Genomic DNA, 22,349 nt, shown 5'->3' with positions numbered 1-22,349 from the left:
CCACACGTCCCCACTGGGGACTGGCAATTCAGATCTGGAGCAATAAATCACCTCAGGCTGGCAAGAATAACGGCCCAGAGCTCACGAACACAAAGAATGCATTTAATCCTTTTCTGTTGCTGTGGTGAGCAAACAGAGCGTGCCCAGCACATTAGGCAGCTTCTTGTGTTAATGTATTACCTATAATTATTTGTAGAACAAAATGGAGACCAGTGGAATCAGTCCAGGTATTCACCATTCCCTGCAGCCAAAGGGCTTCCAGGAATTATCATCTTCCCAAAGTCTTGACAAATAGAGAATTAAAGGACGAAAGGAGTTTGTTTCCAATTGTTTTAACCAGAACAACATACGTCCTGAACACATGGTTACACACAAGATCTTACAGGAGAAAAAGAATAAAATAATTTCTGGACAGATCAAAAATCCACCTTTGTCCTTCTTGGCCTGTTCAGAGGCTTTTGTGTTTGCAAGGGCCCTGGGCATCAACATTACCCATCTCAAAGTCTTTACATCTGCTTCTTTTACAACATGTCACTGGTCCATGGTGCCTCTCATCCAACACCCCCAAACCACCTCTACAGCTAATTAACCAAGCACACTGTTTTACAAGGACTAAATGAAGTAATTCCTCACATACAGTGTTATAGAGGTGAGCAGCAGACTCCAAACACCACCTCAATGCAGGACACATTACAGACATGTCCCAAACAGACTAGCCTATGTGCTCAGCTGTGCTGGCAGAGATCACACATTGAATATTTATGAGTAAGAAATTGGGAAGAAGTTGCCTTTTCCAAGAACACGTATGAAAATAAAGCGTAGTTACATTTAATTAATAAATTACTAAGCTATAATATTCCAGTCGGCCACAACAGAAGGTTGGATTTCAGCAGAGATTTTTGGTAACTCCCCTGGACTTCCCCAGCCTGTTGCAGTTTGCTCTGAAAGGAAACCCCACCAGGTTGGTTTGGAAGGGACCATTTCTATAAACAAGTGTCCCCTGAAACTGCTTCTGTGCAGCCAGTGTGCTAGAGCAGTAACTACCAAGGAAAAAAAAGGCCAGTACAGCATCAGTGTAAGTAGAAAGGCAAAAGGTATTCGGGGAAAAAGTAAAAAGGTGAATAAATTAATGTCAATCCAGGCTTTACAAACATGTGTCAAGGGTTCTTCTCTTACTTTCCATCTGCCATAAAGAGAAGAAAGAAACATTCTAGGGTGGAATAAAAATGAGCAAAGGAAGAAAATAACAAGTGTGCTAAACCCATTTCTCCAAAGCCTCGGTGGCATTTCTCTGCCGCAGCACTCCACATCTCTGCAGGCTCGAGCCAGTGAGAGGATGCTGGGTTACTTCGCTCTCATAGCATGAACTCGTACTCCTTGCTATTCTCAATCTGTCACATTCAACAATCACACGCGAAAATGACTCAGGCTGCCAGTTGTCTCCATGTTGTGCTCGTTGAGCATTTGCCAGTTCCTCAGGAGTAGGCTTGATATTGAAAGCCACACTTTGGGAAATGTGATTTAGCCTGAGCCTGCTGCATTAGGCTCAAACATTATGATTTTTTTCTTTATCCCACAATTTTTGGTCTTTTTTTTTTTTTTTTTTTAATCTTGCAGACCAACAATTCTGGACACAGAGGAAAGAAACAGCAGGTTAGATCAGTGGTTTGTTCAACCTGGCGTTTTGCCCCTCCTGGAGGCATTTATTCAAAGTGCCTAATATTTCAGAAGGAGTGGAAAAGCCTTAATGTACCACCCCAAACACCAGCTGTAAACGTTGGGCAAATTTTCTTCCTGTCACCTGCAGTGATCACCTGGGAAGCAGGCAAGGATTTTCACCTTTTTTTTCTGAGCAAGAGCTGTTCCGTGGTGCAGCCTTTTAGCTGCAGACACTGAGTCACCCCCTCCCCTCTGCAGCAGCAAATACCCTTCAGCCCACTGAGGGCTCCCCATGCTTGGAAAAAAAATTCTTCCAGTCTCATAATCTCAGCTCCAACACCTGCCATCAAAGCCTTCAAAAAGAAATTACAGCCCCAAGGATCTGTACCGTGGCCTCCTCTGGCTGCAGGGGCATCCTGTGGTGAGCAGCTCACAGACATGTACATGCTCACACTTATTTAGGTTGTTCCCCCTCTCTGCAAACCTAATGTCCTAAGGAAAGTATTTTGTCGATTCAGATAATATAGAAATAGCCACACTTAACGACCAGCTAAATTTATTCAGTCATTTTGTAATTTATTTTTGTAACCACCAATGAAAAAAAAAGAAAAAAAAAAGAATAGTAGGCCTATAATAGCCTCAGGATTAAAGTGTACTTTATAAATTCTCTGGAGGGCTTTTTTTCCACTAGAAACTGTCCTCAGCCAAAATTCTTCAGATAAATAATGATCTCCTATACAAAACATTCAGCAATGAGGACATTCAACATCTTGGAAATGTGAAGCACGAAGACTATGTATAACTGTAATTGGAAATTGTGTGAAGTTAATTACTGTTATATAAGCAAAATTTAGGCCTAAGATTTGATGCAATAAATAATAAAATGAAAGAGATCAATTCCAAAATCTTCATGCAACCATTTTATTGCTATTCAAAGTAATTAATCTGAGTTACAAATTTACAAAAGGTAAACAATAAATCACTCATTCTGTCCCACAAATGCCACAAGTCATGGGAATGATAAACAAAGTTTTCTACGTCTACTAATAATGTAGCAAACGGATTTTTATTCAGGAAGCCTCTAAAACTTCCCCCAATTACACAGATAGCTGTCTGAAAGCATACGGTTTGTGTAAAGACTGCGTGTACCATATGCACGTATCACTTCACTTGCCACTGAAACAGTTGTGTCATGGGTGGAATGTGGCAACTCTACCCACACACAGTAATGTGATACAACAGATGAAGATAGTGGAAAGCCGTGAAACTGCATGGAGAAATTTAAGTAGATCGAGTCCATCTCTACTTCAATGGGAATTAGATCAGGCCCCAAATGAGAATTTATGCATGACAGCTGGATTAACATATATATTTCCTGAAAGACAGCACCTTTATAAACTGAAGAGTTCCATAGTGTCACACTGGAGCATTAGTTCATTTTTTATTAAGAGAGAAACCATAATTTTGTAATTCACAGTAATTTCCTCCAGGACATCGGTCTCCTTAGTTATCTCTTTTGAGTCCTGATCCTACTTAATTTGCAAGGGATGAGACTGCAGCAGGGACAGCTTAGTGTATATTTGAGTTATAGTCCTCATATATTCTGGTTCATGAGCAGGAAGCAGTGCAAGCGTGAGAGGCCCAATTAAATTAAAAGTTCAGCAGTCCTCCATTTCAGCGAACGGTCAGGCGACAAATGATTACGGTATTATTGCATTTTCTTACACAAGAAAAACTGCACACCTTTTTTTTTTTTTTTTTTTTAAATCATGCCCTGCCCACCTGATCCCTGATCCACGGTGGGAAATCCTGGCACTCTGGAAGGCTGGAGCTTCCTACCCACGGCAGGAAGCTCCATCAGACATGCAGTGCCACGGCAGGGGGAAGCTTTACAGCGCGGGAGCACAGATGGGATCAGCCTGCAAGCAAATATGTTTCTGCTGCTAGGGAGAAGCATAGAAAGCAACAGTGAATAAAGATGAAAAATAAGATGCTGACAGAAGAAGGGGGGAAAAAAAAACCCGCCAAAATGGGTACAAAGGGAAGAGGGTATGGTAGAAAAGACCAAAAATCTGGATGGGTTTGTTTGAGCACTTGCTTTCCACTAATGAGAATTCTTCCATCTTACATCAATAACACCACTATTTGGCATTTAACCTCTAAGTTGTGACTTCATAACTGGGCATTCAGGTTTTCATAGCAATTTGCTCTATTCACTCACATACATAAAAGCTCTTGCTGTGAAAGGCAAAGCCTTGTGCTCCTTTCACACAGCTCTGAATGCAACCAGGAGCTCTGCCCACATAATGAATGCACGTAGGCCATACCTTTAACTTTTTCTTTCATGTAATTAACTTAGTTTTTTATATAAAAAGATGGATACCTTCTTGGAGACAGGTGACCAAGAGGTGGAGACACAATTCTAGAGACAAAAATCTGTAAGAATCAGTCTGTATCTAAAAAATGGCAATGAGGTAAACAACATCATGGTTCATAAATCCAGCTTCTGAACAGCATTCAGATTTTAATATTTGATTAGGACAAGTAAGAATTAAGACATTCTCAGATCTGTTACTTCACTGCTATAGCACAGCACAAATGCACACACTAGAATATATTAATGACTAAATGCTCCACAGACCTGGAAACTTGAGGTAGAGAACAAGATTCATTTTAAACTGCTACAATCCTGATAACAGATCAAATATCTAAATAATTAGAAGAGTCATCTAAACATGGTATACAAGCATCTCAGGTGGTGGCAGTGTTAAATAGTAGCATCCATCCCTGGCAAAAAGGAGTTAGAAACTCTTCTCTCGCTATGGAAGTCTTCCTACTAGAAAGAAAGCTTTTGATCTTATTCAGTTTCTTTTTAAGCACTTAGTCTACTTTTGTCTAACAATGGATATTAAAGTAATTCTAAGGCTGCAAAGCCTTTACCTACAAATCGTGCCATTCCAGGATTAAAATTCCTGAATTCATCTCTGTTGTGGATATGCATAAGGGGAGTTTTCAATTACCTTTTTACATACAAGTCTTCTGGAAACCATAGAACTCCATTCCACGCAGAGGAAAGCAGGAATATTAATTGCCTCAATGCTTTCTGTATGGAGCTTTCACTGTAGTTTTAATGCTCAATAAACATCAAAGATTTATCTTTACTATCCAGCTGTGACAGAAGATGCTCTTACATTCACTCTCGGTAGATGGAGAACAGGCCATAAAACTTAAGGCTGAAATCATTAAAAATGCAATGATTTCAGAAGCACAATATGAGTGCTCCAAGTCCTCATTTTTCAGAGTACCTGTCATTTTAGGCATATCCCACGTTCAGAGCAGTTATCCCACTGATCTCAACTGCCATGGAAGCTATCCTGCAGTTTCCTGTCTCTCTACCTACATAGACTTAAAATGTAGACCATAATTAGCTCTGCCCTCCTATTCGGGATCCCTCTCCTCCTTCTCCCAGTTACTCCCTTCTTTCCTCCTTATTATCTCCCTTACTTTACCATAACTCTGCTCGATTCACTTCCTGCCTCCAGTTACTTTGGTTTTGTCACATTTCCTGGGCACAGAAGGGGAGGAGCAGAGAGGACTGAGCCTTTCCTTGGCCACCTCTTCTGTGACCCCAGACACACGAGCTTCCATAAGCCATGACACCTCTGTGCCTGTTCTCTGGGGTGATGATGTATGGACCATGCAGGATGAAGATATGTCTTTTATGACAAAGAACTTAGAAGTCAAACAAGCCTCTACTGTGCAACTGTACATAGATATTTTAAGATTATAACTTCACCAAATTTGGCAATTTAAACAAAGCAGAAAGCACCATAGCTCAGCCACAAAGATAAGCCTCTACCACAAGTTTCACATCCCTCTGTCAGTGTACAGAGGCACCAGGACCTCGAAACAGCTGTAAGTGTTGGTGAGATGGACCAAGTGGCCCTCCCTGTGGCCTCCCAGGCACAGCTCGAGCCTTGGATGTGTGCAACAGAGGAGATGGTGGGGATGCTAAAAGTCTTTAAACTACTCACAGCACATACTTCTATCTCCAGTTGTAAGGTCAGAAATGTTGTAGGACGTTCACCTTCATCATGTGGGACATGTGATTGTGTGCCACAAGTGAGATTTGGCCCTACTGAAGGCCTATTGCACAGCACAGAAAGGCTTTTCTTTTCAGGGTTAATGAATGAAAACTTATGCTCAGAGTACGGTAACCTTAACATTGTGTTTTAAAAAGTGACTAATTTCTGCTCTAACCCGGCTGTCTTTCACAGCAGTGCTGTCCCAAACTCGAGACTACGGCGTTCATGCGACGTGGCAGCTCCTGAGACGTATGGAAACTGTCATGGGCAGGTAAAAGATTAATGGGAAGGGCTCTCTTTTGATTGATGAATCTGTGACCTTGAGCAACAAGAGCACTTGCACCAAGTATATCTGCCATGCGAGGCAGACAAAATGAAAGAGGCTCATGTTACACTCTCAGATCTCATTAAACACCCAGACCAGAAACACCGATACTGGCACTGGCCATCTGCTCTGCTGTTTGCCTGGTTACAGGTCTGATAACACTTTCAGGGAGCAAAAGTTAATCACATGTACAGATGAGCAGCAGCACTTCTGCACAGGAAATTCAGTAGAACATAACAGTTTCTAAAAAAAAAACCCCACATACCTGTTTTTACTTCATTCTGTTGTTTCAAACCACATAAGCTGGCAGTTCAAAGAAGAATTGTTGACATAAAAGGCCATAACTTTAGGCTCTTCAAATATTGCTGGTTTTTTATAAACAACTTGTAGCGTTATCATAAAGTTCATTAACTTGAAACCTGCCAAACTGCTGTGACCTCCTGTTACTCTGAGTAACAGGCAACAATACAGAATTATTTTTAATTGCTTTTAAATTATTTCCCCTATTGCTCTTTTTTGCTTATCTCAGTTATTTGAGAATTACAGTATTTTCTACCATTTGTTCTCCACTTGCAGAGATGAAGGCCCTTGCCAGTAGACCTTTCCATGTCTAATGTAATGTTACCCCAGCATCCATCCCTAAGGAATGAAGTTTCCCTGCAAGCGTTTTTCGAGAGACTTATGATCAACTAAATTTTCTTTGCTGAGCAGCAATTCCTGGAAAATCCTGCAACGTATTCAAAGACTTTCCTACTGCTTTTGGAGAATTAGCTCTGGGCAAAATGATATAGTCTATTGAAGCCATATCTGACCCAGAAAGTATTAACTGAAGAATGTGCAGGACAGCTGCTTATCGGAAAGAAAAGACATGCAGTGCAGGAGAATGACATGTAGAGCTACTTGAGTTAGTTCTGAATGACTGTCAGCTCTCCAGAGCCAGCCAAGCCCGGGAAGCAGATAGGATATTCTGCCAGAGCCTGTGCACATCCGTAATGGAGCAGGCTCGGGTATCTCCAGCACAGGACTGCACCATGCGGCGAGGAGATAGTTTATCATCTGAGAGCATTTCAGATACATGATCTGATAAGGCTGAACAGAAATCTGAAGTATAGCAGGATTATTTCCAAAAAAAGTGTCAAAGGGCTCAACGTTTCTGTGGAGGACTTTCTGTGAGCAGGTTTGGTCTGCAGCAGGCCAGGGTCGTGTTTTTCAAAGCACTGCCCTCGCTGGTTTGTGGTGGTGCTCCTCAGAAGCTCAACCAGGTACCATTCTCCCTTGAATTATGTTAAAAGAGAATGCCTTGTTTGCACAACAGTGTAAGTGTCACTTATTTCCAGCTACATATCCAGTTATACCTAAGCAGAGGAGCCTTCAATTCTTACTCAGCTTTCCCAGACTGGAAACAGGGTTCTATATGTGGGACAATGCATTTTTCTTTACTGTTCCTTTGGATGAGTTGGTGTGTATCAACTGCTCATTTGCTGTTGCATCACCAATGCTTGAACATTTTAACTCTCTGAAAAACTGAGGAAATCCTTGATTTGGAAGTCATTATTTATGATTTATGCTAACACTACACCATGGATGGCACTCCCCCAACACCATTTCCCTTAGCATCCCTCATCATACTGTGAAGTATTATTGCACAGGGACAGTAATAACATCATTAAACGAGAACATGCTTTATTTTTCTAAATATCTTTGCATCCATTAATCTGTTCAAGGGAGAACACTAAACGAGCCACAACCTGACTTTCAGAAAGGTGCTGCTGGGGCAATTCTGGGGGACATTTCACAGTAAACATTGTTTCTGAAAATGTCACAGCAGAGGATCCGAGGCCCTGGCTTGCCAGCAAAGACACAAACGCAGAAAATACATTCCCTTTCCTAAAATGCATCCAGGCCCACCCCCCGCACCGTGCCTGAGCTCATCCACCGCAAGGCTGAGCTGCCGATTTGGGCTTTTGCAGGAGAATTTTTAAAAGTTCTTTTCCAAACAAGCGGCTATTTCCATTCGCTCCTGCTCGGAACCCTTTCCCTGCCATACACCGCTCGCACCGGTTTCGTGACGTTACTTTCACCCACCTCCCTCCCCCTTTCCCCGGTTCCCGAGGCCGTACCCCAAAATCCCCCCCCAAAATCCCCCCCCAACCCCCCCCCCCCTCGTTCCCCCCCCACCGCTCCCCGGCGCTGCTGCGCCCCCTCCCCGCGCTGCTCTCCGCGGCCGCGCAGTGCGGGCGGCCTGGGCAGGCGGGGCGGAGAGAGGGAGAGGAGGAGGAGGAGAGGGAGAGGAAGGAGGAGGAGGAGGAGGAGGAGGAGGAGGAGGGGGGCCGGCCCGCCCGCAGCCGCCGCCGCCGCCAGCGCCGCCATGATGCTTGTTTGCTTTCAATGAGTGTGAGGAGGAGGCGGGGGGGAGCCGCTCTCCCGTCCGGCCCGCGGCAGGAAACAAAGAGCCAGGCAGGCGGCGGAGCGAGGGCGGCGGGGGGACGGGGATGCTGCAGCCACAGGTAGGGGCGGCCCCGGCGCCCGGCCCGGAGGGGAGGGGGCTCAGCCCGGGGGGGCAGCACCGCGGGGGGGGGTGCGCCGTGTGTGTGTGTGTCTGTGTCTGTGTGTGTGTGTGTGTGTGTGTGTGTGTGTGTGAGAGGGGGGAGCGGCGGTGCCGCGGCGAGGGGACCCCCCCATATCGGAGTTCAGTGTGGGGGAGCCCCCCCGGGTTGTTCGGGGGTGTCATGGAGGGGTGAGGCCCCCTCTGGGCGTGGGGGGGGGCTCCGGAGCGGGGGGAGCTGGGCCTGGAGAGCCGCGGCTGCGGGACCGCCCGGGGGAGGCTCCGCGCCCCGGGGGGGGCGGCGGGGAACGGCGGCGTTGGAACGGGGGGCGGCGGGGAAGGGGCTGCGCACCCCCGGCCCGGGCCCGGCGAGCGCCCAGCGGCGAGCGGGAGGGACGGAGCGAGGGAGGCAGGGAGGGAGCCGGGCCGGGCGGCGCCGCGCAGGAGCCCGGCTGTGTTTGCATCGGGGAGGCAATTAAGAGAAATTAGTATAATGGCATCTGCGAGCCTGAAGTTTTTCGGTGGTTTTTTCCGGTTTTTTTTGAGGGGAGTTGGTTTTTTTTGGTGGGTTATTTTTTGTGTGTGTTGTTTTGTTGTTGTTGTTATTATTGCCGTTGTTTTGGTATCGGCGTTTTTTCTGTTGTTGTTGTGGTGGGGTTTTTTTTCCCCTCACCGTGCGATCGAGTTTAAAATAATTAAAACAAAAGGCGAGAGAGGGAAATGACATCAATCGGGGCTGGGGGGGGGGAAGAACTGCCCGTCCACCCCTCCGCGCGCGCGGCGCCCCGCGCCGCTGCCTCCCCCGCCGGAGGGGAGGCCGCTCCGCCTGGCTGGGCGCGCACCGAGGGGCGGCAGCCAGCGCTGCCTGTCAGCGGCGGAGCGCCTCGCCTGCTCCGGAAGGAGCCGCGGCAGCCGCCGGTCCCTGCCGGCCTTCCCCTCCCTCCCCTCCCCGCCGGCAGCGGGAGCCGCGGCCGCGCTGGCGCCGGGGCCGCAGCGGCCCTCGCTCGTTCCGGCGGAGGGAGCGGCGGGGCGGGCGGGGCGTGTGTGTGTGGGGGGGAGCCGTGAGTGACAGCGGAGGCGGCCAATGAGGGAGCGCGGGGGCCGTGAGTGGCAGCGGCGGCGGCCAATGGGAGCGCGCGGGGGGCGGGCGCGCGAGGCCGCGGGACGGGCGCATGCAGGGGATAAACAGAGGGAATTGGGGCGGGGGGCGGCGGCGGGGCCGGGATTGGGGTTTGGAGTGGGATCTGGGGTGGTCGTCTCTCCATAAACGGGCTGGGTGCTAGCGGGGTCACTGCCTGGCTTCGGCTGCACAGGGATGAACGCCTGGGCTGACTGCGGAACGGGAGCGGGCGACGGGGAGCTCCTGCACCCCCACGGCCTGTCGTGGCGTTCGCTTCCTCATCCAGAATTTTATGGAGAGCGATAAGCCTGGGATCAGACAAGGCTTTAGAAAAGGGGATATCTCTGCACCTGTCTCTGTCTTGATGTGGATGGTGAACACGTATTTTACCAGCAGTTTTTCCATGAGCATTTAAAATTCACGTGAAAACCTGCTAGGTTGGCATCCTGGCTTGGCCTCGATGATCTCAGAGGTCTTCTCCAACCTAACTGATTCAGGAATTCTTTCATGCTTTACTTTTTCCAATATATATAAAAAATATTCAAAACAAATACAGTAAACTAAAGGTTCTGTTGGCTTTTGTAGGCAGGTTTTTTTATTTTGATTTTTTTTTTTTTTTAAATACAGCTCTCTTTATTTCCACAGATGCATAGAAAATTGTATGGCTGAAAATATAACTGCACAGACGGGTGTTTGCATTGTAACTAGGGTTGCAGATCGTCTGTTTTTTTCATTTGATTTCTGGGGCTTATTTTCTTAATCTAGATTTCACCACAGTGGGTAACTAATTCAAAATTCAAGGGATTAAGAAATACCTGTGGTATTTGTCTGGCTTAAACACAAAGATGTGCAAGTGTTGGCTGGTAATTGTATTGTATCTCGCATTTTTTTTTTCATTCTAGAGCAGGTCTCGTAATTGGGAATTTATCAACATTTCCACTGGGGTAATTTTACAGGATTATCCGCCCTCTGTTCTTCCTGCTGGTTCATCTGGACTCTGTGGAGTTTGCTGCTAGCAATGGAGCCTTCTGTGGGGGTTTATTCATGCTATTACTGAAATGGAGCCCTTCGCGTTTGGATTAACTCTTTGTTCACTTTTCACCTGAGTCGCTCGGATCAGCCCATGTGTAAAAAGGATACTACCATGCATCCCTTTTCTGTTTGCGTTTTGAAGCTGAACTCTGAATACAGTCTCAGTGTGTTCAGGCTGTTTACTGTGCTTGAATTTTAGAGGAAGAACTGAAATGTAAAGATAGATGTGACTGTAAAACTGCATGGGCAGGTAAATACTTCTGACGTTTTATATTATGAAGACTTGAAAACATGTTATGACGGGTCGCAAATTGAATGAGCACGGTACCTTTTCAAGGTAAAAATCATTAGGAAAAGGCTGTGCTAGATCTTGGGAAGGCATTCTTTTAAGCAAGTGCAATGTTCATGATGGAAACCACTGTCTTTAAAATGGGGTCAAATGCTCCCAGGATTGAGCAAACTAAAAAACCTTTCCCAACACGTGAACAAAAGCATCTGGTTTTTTAAAAGCATGGCAGTAAAATAAAAATGGCCTTGTTAAGATATCACCAAAAAACTAAGTATTTTTCTTGGTATATTTTGCCATTGTTGTTTGGCTCACCACCATGCCTAAGAGTCCAGGTGATGAACCAGAATTCCTCCATCCAGTTGTGCAGCCCCTGTTGCAGAGGCCCCAGTCTGGTTTGCTAACAGACTTTTGAGTTTTAATTTATTTTCTGGTTTTGTCCTGTCATTTTGGCTGTACACTGTGTATGTACAGTCTGAGCATTATATCCCTGTCCCAAGTGGGGCTGCATTAAGCAAAGATTCTACACAGAATCTCTAGCAATGAGGATGCCTTTCAGTCTTTAGAATTGAAAGAATATACAAGAATTGACACTTATTTCCATAGGGGTTTTATTGCCAGGAGATATATATAGTATTAAAGGTTACAGTTGTGTATGATGAGCTTTAAAAAGCTACCAGTGACCTTAAAACACCACAAGAATATTCTCTACAGGCCCCATCACTGGATTTTAGCCCTAGTGGCACAGGACAGATCCTTGTCCTGTTTTATGCAATGTATTTGGGGTTTTTTAGTCCATATATTTAGATTTTACGCTGCTTTTGGTGCCAAAATACTGACATTATTGAATCCAGTCTAAATTTAGACTTCTTTGTGGTGTAATTTTGAAAGCTTTATGCATAAATTGCTCAAACTGAGTCACTGCAGGGTTTCATCTGTTTTGTTCTTTCTGAAGTGTTGGTGCTTCACACTTGGAAGTGTGATTATTGTACAGTACCCTGCAAGATTATTAGCATTGTATTAAGTGACATAATTTATGTTCCTACATTGAAATTGGGTTGTAGAAGTCCACTAAACAAGGGAATCTTGGCATAAGCTTGGGGACCTGCACTCACAATTTCTACACTGAGCTGTTTCTGCAGTTGAAGTCTTGAAGAGTTTACAAATGCTCAGACAGGTCCCTTAGAAAAAGCTGTTTAAATGCTTAACATGTAGTTTTAGTTACTAATTACACCTCCAAGATGGTGCTTATTTGGAAAGAAAAAGGTTGGCAACAACTCAATTTTTCCTTTTGTAAGGCTGCAACATGAATCCTTTTGTTAATGCCTCAGAGGCCTTTTTTCAAGTGGATAAATCAAGGAGGGCCTAGGAGCAGTAAATATATACAATTGTTTATTTTAGAACTAAAGTACTTGCTGTTAGGATTCCAGTTTGTGCTATAATGGAGAAGATTGATTTGATTTAAATTTTTTTAGACTGAGAAGGCTGTTAGTTGTGTTATGGAGGCTGCCAGCTAGACACTATGATCACTGCCTGGATATTTGGATGGCTCTCTTGTGTGTCTTAGTTCATTTTCCTGGTATGCAACCTTTTTTCTGCAAGTGAAATGACTCCCTACCTGAAGACCTTCCTAAAGTTTCTGTGCCATTGTAGAATATCACTGTCTCCAAGGCCTCCTTTGAACTTCCCCCTTTCCTTAGCAAGGGTGCAGCACCTTGCCATGGTTAGGAGACCATAAATGTTCCATAATCTGTTATCCTGTGTGCTACAAATAACATGTGCAACTTTATTGCTTGAGCTGTTTTGGAGTATTTTGATGGGTAAGATGTGGATCCTGCACGTTGATCTGACTTACGTGGTGCTCCAAAAATTATCTCTCTGCATAGATCAGTTTGCAGAGTCAGGGATCAGAAAAAAACTCCAAGCACTGGCTGTGCTCCAGAGACAGATCTTTCATATGTTTTTTAGAACAAAACCCACATTGAACTGACACCTCCAAAGACAGGAAGGCTTGAAACTAAACTAAAACACCACCAGGTTTGAGCGTGCATCATCTGGTGTGTATCACTTGTCAGAGCAAGGAGATGGCATCATAATGGCTAAATAATAAAAAGTATTAAGGTGTTTTGTGCCAAACTCTGACTGTTAATACTCTTAAATATTCTTTTATACAAGTTTTAACAGTTTTCACCCAACAGAAGAGCTTTGCCTGACAAAGCAAAGGTCATGTGGACTAAGAAGAGTTTCAGTGCTGCCTTAATCACAGTTCATCTGTAAAAAGAGTACTTAAAATAGAGGGTTTAGGAACAAGTGTGAAGATGTGTGTGAAGAACAATTAAGATTAGGAAGGATTCCTGCTTTGATGAGGAGCATCATGTAATATCCACCTCAAGAACTGATCGTGCAACAATGGTCGTGCTCTCTGTGCAGGGAGCAGTGGGTTAGATCACCCCATGGTTTCTTCTGGTGTAGTATGTCAGGGCTTTTCTCCAGTGGCAGAATTTGGAAAGCTGCTTCTTTGGTTGCTCTTTTAACTCCACATAATCTGGGTCAGTACCACCATTGTCAGAATGATGCTGAAAACCACCCAGTGATGTGGGCTGGAGTGATGATACTTTATTATTTAGAGAAAAAAAACAAACCCACAACCTATAAACCCCACTTTCTTAGCTGGGTGTCTTTGCTGGTTTTCACCATTGTCTCACAAACAGCTGCATCAACAAAACAGGGGGAGGTGCAGAAGTGGAACATGGGGACAGGAAAGAAATCTTGCGTTGGCTTTGCTGCGCAAGAGCGTGGTTGTGGAACAACATTTTCAGGCTTGTTGGTTAAATTTGAAGTGAAAACAATCTATGAATACTTTGGTTGCTTCTGTCAGGATGTGGCTAGATGGGTAGAGCATAAATTGTATGATGAGTTCTGTAACATCCTGAACTTCAGTTAGTTTAGCAACTCTTAACAAGCAATTAGATATCTAGAACTTGTATTTTAGGAAGGCGAAGATTTTTGGATTTAGATACTGACATCTCTTGTCAAGCTCTAGTTCAGTTCCATAGCAGGAATGCTGAAAATGAGCTCATGTCCAAACTTCATTTAAAGTAGCTGAGTTACCTCTTACTCCATAGTTCTGTTGTGAGTCTAAGAAATAGTGTTTTGTGTGGTGACTTCATGTTTTCGCCCATGAAACAACAGAAATGTGGTGAGCATTCTGCAGACATGAAGAAAAATGTGGTAAGGAACATGGTGGTGAATGTGCCAGTATCTAGAATAGCTTACTGAGGAGGACCAGATAAGAAATTTTGCATTAATTAGTCTAAACAAGAATCAGTGTTCCTTGTATCAAGAAGAATCATAACTAAATTGTCAAAGGTGATTGTCTGGACACACCCAGTGCAGGGTGAGTTAGTATTATGTGAACATATTGGAGTGTAAGACCATTCTCAGCTTTCTAAAGGCATGTAGGTAAAGCTTTTAAGCTCTGGTCTTACTGCCTACATTTTTAAGCTAAATGTTTTACAACAGAACTCTTCCTTTTATAGCTGATCTTTTAGGTTCCATCTTACTCGTACAGCATGCAATTATGTAATGCAAGTAAATTCTTAAAAGTAATTAGTGAACCTGACATCTCTTAATGTATTGGCATTTCAGAATACACTAAAATAGAATGTGCAAGGAGCTGAATGCTGTGTAGTACTCATTAGTTAGCCAACATGTTTATAGGAGTACCAGTTAAGGTCAGCCTTTGCTTTGCAATTTGGTTTTGTGTTAGTGTTTGTTTTGTATACAGCGGCCTTTTACTATAGGCATAATTACATACAATTGCTGATAATTAAGAACTATTGGAATCATCTGGACCATGTCTCTGCTACACTGAAAACACTTGGACATCAGATTTCAAATAATTAGATGCTGTGCGTGGTATGGGGTGGGAATTTGAGTTTTTTACCATGATTCTGATAAAACAGATCTGTCTTGTAGATCTGCCTAGAGGATGGAGCAGTCAAGGGCCTCTGTGCTGAGTTGTGCAATTTGTATTCTGACCATTGTAGAGTTCTCTTTGGAACCCAAATTGGTCTTTATGGCAACTGAACATGGAAGTGACAGTTGCTTCTTTGCACTGGTTTTTCACACCATTCAAGGTTTAGAGGATTCCATGTACAGCAGTAAAATACTGGGCTACCCACTGCTCATCTCTAGGAAATTGGGATAGGTAGGGGTTGGGTAGGAGAAGTAAAAGTTTGGGAAATGACATCCTCCCTAGCCCTGCCACACACCTTGAAACCAGCCAGTTTGCATTTCCATGGACAAGCAGTTATGAGGGACAAAGTAACCTTAATTAAATTTGAAATACCTGCAGGTCAAAATTTAACACATTCTGACTGAGTTTTGGACTTAAACAAATTTAAAGGCTGTTCTAGTCACTGCTCTCTAGTCTAATCGAGTCTGCCTAATTTGAAGACAGCAAATAAATCCTTGGACATTTATGGCCTGATTGATCTGAACCAGGATGGTTTGCTTAAGTTTCAGGAGCATTGTCTCATGTTAGTCAGCTTTGGCTAGATTAAGGATTCTGCAGAACTTTTACAGCTTTATAGATTTTTGAAAAAACATTGAAGCATTTGTTAACTTCTGAATTTTCTCTAGGAGAACTTATGTATGCAAATTCAAATAACTTGTCTGATTAGTAATATTCCAGATATACTCACGTAGGTGACCTAATCAGTATCTTGTATTTATTATTACATAGTTGTCATGCATGTTCACATCCCACTGCATTATCTTAAGTCTGAAAAAGAGGAAGGGTAACTTGTGGGTTTGTATTGGCAGTCACATAAAATTATGGTTTTAGAAGTCCTCAAAATATGACAGAAAACCATAATGTCCCTGATGAAGACATTAAATCTTAATATGGTAACAGCCACTAAAATGTGATCTTAGCAAGTGAAAAAGCACTTGGAATGAATCAATTGACTCAGTGTTGACTCAACAGCTTTTTTTTTTTTTAATATTTTTAATTTAGATTATTCCAACATTAAGCTATAAATTGGGTTAAAGGGATCTTGACACTTTCCCACATGTTATAGTTGAGTCTCTTGGGGGTGGGGAGTGTTTCAGGAGTCCTTCTTGTGCTGCTCCAGTTCTTCCTGTGCCCACAGCTGGTACGTGCCATCCCTCCCCACACCGGCTAAAAGGAAATGTTTAATTCACAGCGTGTGTTCTGAAAAATTCAGGTGTTACCCTTTAGCTGATTTCCCACTCGGATTTTTCTTGGCCTTGTTTTTTTCAATACTGAATGCTTACTGTAAAAAAAAAAACCTTGAACAGCCTTTTTCAAGTAAAATGCCATGAGTGTTTGCAATAGTCCACAAATAATAGGTGTTTGCACAACAGACTTGATATTTACCTAGAAGTAGCATAATAGTAGGAAAAAAATAAATCTGTGGTTTCTTGCAACACTGATGTTTTCTTTGTATATATTTCAATAGAACAATGTGGTTCATGCCCATGAAGTTAAATGTAAGGTTGTATTTCAATGGATAGGCAAGTCCTCAAGTTTCTGTTTATTCAGCCTCAAAATATTTGTGATTTTAGTGTGCTGTAGTGTGCCTTCCTCTATTGTGAGGCAGATTTAATAATTCCAGGTTTTTTTTTTCTTTTGGGTGATGGCCCACACCTGCTTTTCTGAACTTTGGTTTATCTACTTGTACAGTTGTGTATTGTAGCAAAAGATATATTTTTATTTATTGTATATATATGTTATAATACATTGCAGCAAAGTATATACTGTATAAAATACATGTGGTATAAATATATATTGTATACTACATTGTAGCAAAATACATATTATGTAACAAGCTATATTTCATAGCAGGATGCAAGTATTCTTCCATATTATGGTGTATACCTGCTAATAGCTGGGAAATCCAAAACTGTAGGTGTATGTTTAGATTTATTTTTAAAAAAGCAAAGTTTCAGTTTACTGTGTTCTAAATAAGATATTGATAGAAATAAAATGACATGAAATTTAGAAGGCTCTGTAGGAACAGTGTCAGGCATATAGAAAAAATATTTAATTCTCTAGTTCAAGTTTTATGCCTTAGGTGGGTGGGGTGGTCCCAAATAATTTTAAATAAGAATTTAGCTGAAGTACATTAAATTTACTTCACGTGACACTTGAGGTCTAGCTGGGATGTGTTGGGTACTTTCTTCCTTTCCTCATCCTGACATCTTGCCTATGAATAGTTTTTCCATCATTTTTCAGTATTGACATCACTCTCTAGTTTGTTGCCCAGGCATGGTACAGGCTGAGGAGAAATAATACAGTCATTGGCTCAACTCATCCAGTCAAGTGTGTAAATTGTGCAGGGACTGACCTTTGTCATAAGCCTGTTCAAGTTGCTTTTTTTGTGAGGAGGTGACAGATGTTGCATCTTGTCATCCTGGCCAGGACACGGTTGTTGCTTCATTTGCTTATACATCAGGCTGAAATGTAAGTAAGTTCCCACAGAAATTCATAACTTGCTGAGTAAAATGCCACCAGTGACAGGAAGGTGAGAGAAGTGAGCTTGATTCATTTTGGAAACACTATTGTTTAAAGAATAGGTGGTGGGTCTTCGAGTGGGAGTGGGGAAACCTCTGAAGTTTTATAGTAAAAACTGAAATACAACTCTATGATGACACTTAAACATTTTTTTTCCAAAGCACAGTAGTTATTTTTGAGATGTACTTCTGTTCCCTTTGGAGAGGGTCACTATTTGGAGTTGAAAGAATTTCTGTTAATTCTAATAAAGCTCAACAGTAGAAATTAACCCTTTAAATACAGGTTAATGCACCTGATTAACCTATGCATTGCTAGAAATGCTATAACTTTCAGTTATCTAAAAAGAAGTGTACTTTGCCTTCAGTTGGGATTTCAGACTTTGTTCAGTGTTACTGTTTAACTGATGGATGGGTGAGGGGAGCTGGAAGCAAGATTCTGTTTCCTGCTCTGGGAGAAGAAATTTTGTCCCCCTTATGGTGGTGTCCCGATTTCAGTCCTTTAAACCAGCTGCAAATCCACACATACAATTCTGCTATACAGGAATAATACAGGAAGCTAGGCTCCCTCAAATATATATTTTTTTTCATCTTCCCCACTTAACCAGCTTAATTAATTCTCTTCACCAGCTCCTTTTGTTATCAGACAAAAGTCAGTGTTGATGCAAGAGTGAAGTGGAAATACAGGGTCCTGGGGAGGAGGAACTGCAGCAGGACCAGCTTAGTTCTGCTTCGTGTGTTGTAAAACCACAGTGCAAGTGGTTGGGGGAGTGGGTGTGTGGAGGATCCTAAATTAACTTGGAATTTGAGACATAGCAGTCAATTTAAGAAACTATATTTGTGGAGGAAGTCATTGAAACCCATTTTCAAATGAAACTTTGGATTGCATGGAAGAGAGCTTCAAGGTTAAAAGGCACAAGGTTACAAATGAATGGTCTGGGATGAGCTTCAAGTGTGAGGGTTTGGAGAGGAAAAGGGAAAAAGAAAGTCCCTCATATGGACTATTGTTTTCTTACAAAATCTTTGAGCAACTGAATACATTGCTTTCTATCCTGCTGCTTTTCAGCAGTTCAAAAATAATTTATTTGACAAGTAATACTGCACTGGAAAACTGCACTAAATGGAAAACACACTTCAATTATCTTGTTACTTCAATTATCTTGTTACTTCTCACTTTGTTAGATCTAAATTTGTATAGTTTATTCACTGTTTTCAATTAAAGTAGCAAAAAATTTGAGTAATTCTGCACTTGATCAAGTGTGGTACTACATTGTTTACTTTCCCCTCCTGGCTATCTCCTGATCTGCATCAGTTTGTCAGTAATAAGTAATATCAAGTAAAGGGGAGGGAGGGGAAGTCAAAAGAAGTCACCAGCATGTGTTAGGAAATTTCAGAAGCAGAGTTGTAATGCTACAGCTCATGATCTTGAGGTACTTCTACAGATATTCCCATTGTGTAAATGGGTTTTATAGATGCTACGTAGTAAGTATTGAAATAGTTATTTCAGAGTTGAGTAGATCAGTCAAAACTGTGTCTGAACACTGTGCTGCTCTCATTAGCTCATTGATTTCTACACAGTTTTAGAATTTTGGTTTTCTTTTCTTAATTTTAATTTTGATATGGTAGGAGATGATGTTTTAGGAGAGTTTTTGGGGCAAACTTGATATCTACATTTATAATAAAGCTAATACTATAAAGGTACTTGGCCTGCAGGAGTTGTCTGATACACTTAGTTTTGAAGTAGAGCTGATTTATCTGTGGTGTTGTAGAAAGCATTTCAGGAAATGAAGGCATGCTGCATTATTTTCTGTTGATGCTTAAAATAACCAAACAAAACCTTACTGTTTACTCTCAAAATAACTGCTCAGCTACCTATTTTGATTAAATCTTCCTCCTCACCATCTTACAATTTCATAAAAGTGGCAGAAGAGCAGGACAGGAAAAACATCAGTCTTTCTTGCCCTGTCAGTCAGGGCAGACTCTCATTTCTCCATTTCAAAGGCATTATTTATTGGTAGTTTTCCTAGTCATCTGGATCAGAAACTGCCTCACAGTCGAGCTTCCACTTCACACATGCCAATAGCCACGGACACCCTTTCAAAAGTCCTGCCAGTCAATGATCTGAACTCTTTCCATTGTTCTCCAGCAGAGTAGCTCAGTCAGCTTGGCCTCCAGGAACTCATTTTCTGGGCCTCCTGACACCGTGTCCTTCATGGCCCTGGTGCTGTGGCTGTGAGGGCACCCCAGGAGCACAGCACACCCGTGCACATGGTGTGGGTGATCACACCATCCCCTGTCCAGGACAATTCCAAAGCCAGCACCTGGCCTGGCTGTGCATCCCTGGCTGCTGCCATCCCTGTAATCTGGAGAGACAGGCAGCCGTCGGTGCAGGTGCAGCTCGACCTGTGAACATTTGGCTTTGTCTCTAGTGGTCTGTTCCAAAGTGAAGCCAGAGCCAGTGTTCCATCATCCACCTGCTGCTGTAGCCAGCTCTGTCAGCTCTTCTTCCAACAAGTTGCCCCCCCTTGACTTTATAACCTTCAGTTTTTTCCTTCTCTTTCTGATCCTTGTGACCCTCGCCCTGCACCCTTCCCTGAAGGGTCTCTCTGCCCCTGCTCTCCCTCCCCCTGTCCCAAAGCCTTTCTCTCAGCACCCCCTGTGCAAATAAGGGCTTAAAACTGTGTCTGCACTGAAGGCTCGAGATCTAATTCCCTGTATCAGACCCTGTGCACTGTTGACCTCATTTAGCTCAGTTCCTTTGGGATAAGGGGTGTTAAATCTGTGTGGAGACTCAGTGATCCAGGGTGGGAGTGGGCAGCCACACTCCTCTTCAGCTCTCAAGCTCTTCTGTTTTTACAAGTATTGAAATAACAATTTTAATAACCTGGTACATGATAGTAAACGATTTCATTTTCATTCAAACTCACTTAAATGTCCTCGTCAACAAATTTATGTAGTTTGGGGCCTGTTTTGGGAATCCATGTCATCTCTTTGTTTATGAAGATTGTCTCCTTTATGAACTGATTTGCTGCATGTGATAGCAGCCTAACATTAGTGGTGCTTCTACTGTCTGTGTTTGTGCAACTACAAATCACAGGTAGTGTAAGCTCTTTTGAAAATGATCATCATGATCCTTTAAAAGCTGCAGATATTAATGATTCTGAGGATGTTCAATGCTATTTTATGGGTCTTACTAAAAATTGCTTTAGTCTGACAAAACTGTATCACTTAATCTGATGTTTACCTCAGCTTTAATGTTTAACTGTAGCAGCTCAGCAGGTGCTAAATTTGGATTTGGGAAAGAGAGAAGGGAGAAGAGACAGTGATTTGTAAAAGAGACTGATGTTCTTGAACTGCTCCATGCTGTGAAGGTTTGAAATGCAATTCAAGATATTGTGCTGGTGTTTTATGATGTCCTGTGAAATACAACCCAAATTTAGCATTGCTGTCAGTTCCTGAGAAGTTTTGAGCTCTGGGTAATGGATAAAGATATGCTAATGCCTGGTGTGACAGTATCCTTGGTGTGGCTGATGTCAGTGATGCTCTTGGTCAGCAGTAATTCCTTCAGCCAGGAGGCTCTCAGGCTTTTGCTGCTTTTTTGGCACCTGGTAATCCTAAACAGCAGGGAATCATTCACTGAGAAATGCAGCAGTGAGACAGGGAAAACCATCAAGAGCAGGAACTTTTATGAGGGAGGGTAGTGTCATGGATGGACTGGGAGTGCAGGGTCACCAGTGTCAAAACCTCGAATTCCTAAATCTCTAATTGTTTTAGTGCACATTAACAAAACCCACTGGAAAAGTATGTCATCCTCTTCTGGTAGCGAGGGGTGATCTGCTGCTGGTACCAGCAAGGCTGTTAATTAGTGCATGTGATTGAGTGTGCTCTGGGGAGCATTCGTGTTTCTGTACTGAATGAGATTTCTGTCTCTGGTATACCTGCTTCTTGAAAAATTGGAACATATTTATTAATTCAGGGAGCGGCAGGAAGAGACTGAGCAAGGTAAACGTTTCCTGACAAACCAGAGCATTCCTACACGGTGTTGGTCTTTGTGAATCATATGTAATATATATAGGAATTTCAGAAGAGATGCTCTGTACGTTACTTTGCTATATATTCTTGCACCAGTTGCATAGCTATTGCAGGGAGAAGTTATGCTTTTACTTTTCCAGTGGTTATAATCCAATCTCCTCTCCGTTAATTAGTTTAATTTGATGAAGAAAGCGTTACACTTGGTGATTCCAGCACCCTGGGTACTCAAGGGCCTTCAGTCTGGAGGGAGCCTCACCCAGCTGCTATTTATAATCACATCCTTTTACCCACAATTCACTTCTTAAAGGGGAATTTCTTTTCATTGCAGAAATCTGGTTTTGGCCAGTAGTGGGAGGTGGGAAAGGAAAGGAGGAGTGTGATTAGTAAAAGAACTGTTGTATTAAAGTAAGCTTGTGGTGCCTAAAAGCTTTATTTTAATTAAGTTGCAGAGTTAGCAGAAAGTTTTGGTGAGTTTCTGTTGTTTTTTTAACGTGCAAAGTAAACATTTTTCAGTAAAGTCAATAAACAGATAATAAGTCTGGTTGATGGCCTTATTTACTAACAGTTATTATTTGTTTATTCTCTACAATGACAACACTCTTCACTTTGTCCAGGGATTGAAAAAATAAGAAAGCCTTAAAAGACCTGGTAGGAAGATGTCCTTAAGAATTTGACCAGTATAGCTGCTCTTTATTGAGTGGGTTTGAGTAGCATTATGTTATCACTGT

At 42.7% G+C, this 22,349-nt stretch overlaps 1 protein-coding gene and 2 long non-coding RNA genes across 5 annotated transcripts in view; 2 read left to right on the top strand and 1 right to left on the bottom strand.

Annotated features, from left to right (window-relative positions):
- Positions 1-4,699: 4,699 nt before the first annotated feature.
- Positions 4,700-5,282, bottom strand: LOC113947310. Its single transcript, XR_003527671.1, has 3 exons — positions 5,169-5,282; positions 4,965-5,064; positions 4,700-4,857 (listed from the first exon to the last, which is right to left on the bottom strand). It is a non-coding gene; the product is annotated as an uncharacterized LOC113947310 (long non-coding RNA).
- A 202-nt stretch (positions 5,283-5,484) lies between these two features.
- On the top strand, positions 5,485-7,248 carry LOC113947311. The gene is made up of 3 exons (XR_003527672.1): positions 5,485-5,574; positions 5,937-6,015; positions 6,646-7,248. It is a non-coding gene; the product is annotated as an uncharacterized LOC113947311 (long non-coding RNA).
- A 1,159-nt stretch (positions 7,249-8,407) lies between these two features.
- The window catches only part of CNOT6 (CCR4-NOT transcription complex subunit 6), a 33,646-nt gene continuing 19,704 nt past the window's right edge, over positions 8,408-22,349 (top strand). Inside the window, exon 1 of one of the 3 annotated variants that reach the window (XM_027643115.1) lies at positions 8,408-8,576. The gene's annotated coding sequence lies outside the window, so the exon portion shown is untranslated. Of the gene's footprint in view, positions 8,577-10,636; positions 11,017-22,349 lie in introns of those variants that run through there. The other 2 variants (XM_027643113.1, XM_027643114.1) reach the window with 2 other exon arrangements.

The sequence above is a fragment of the Corapipo altera genome, unplaced genomic scaffold (genome assembly GCF_003945725.1).
Source record: "Corapipo altera isolate COAL_440 unplaced genomic scaffold, ASM394572v1 75, whole genome shotgun sequence".
Lineage (NCBI taxonomy): Eukaryota > Metazoa > Chordata > Aves > Passeriformes > Pipridae > Corapipo > Corapipo altera.
This window is presented reverse-complemented; position numbering and strand designations above follow the sequence as displayed.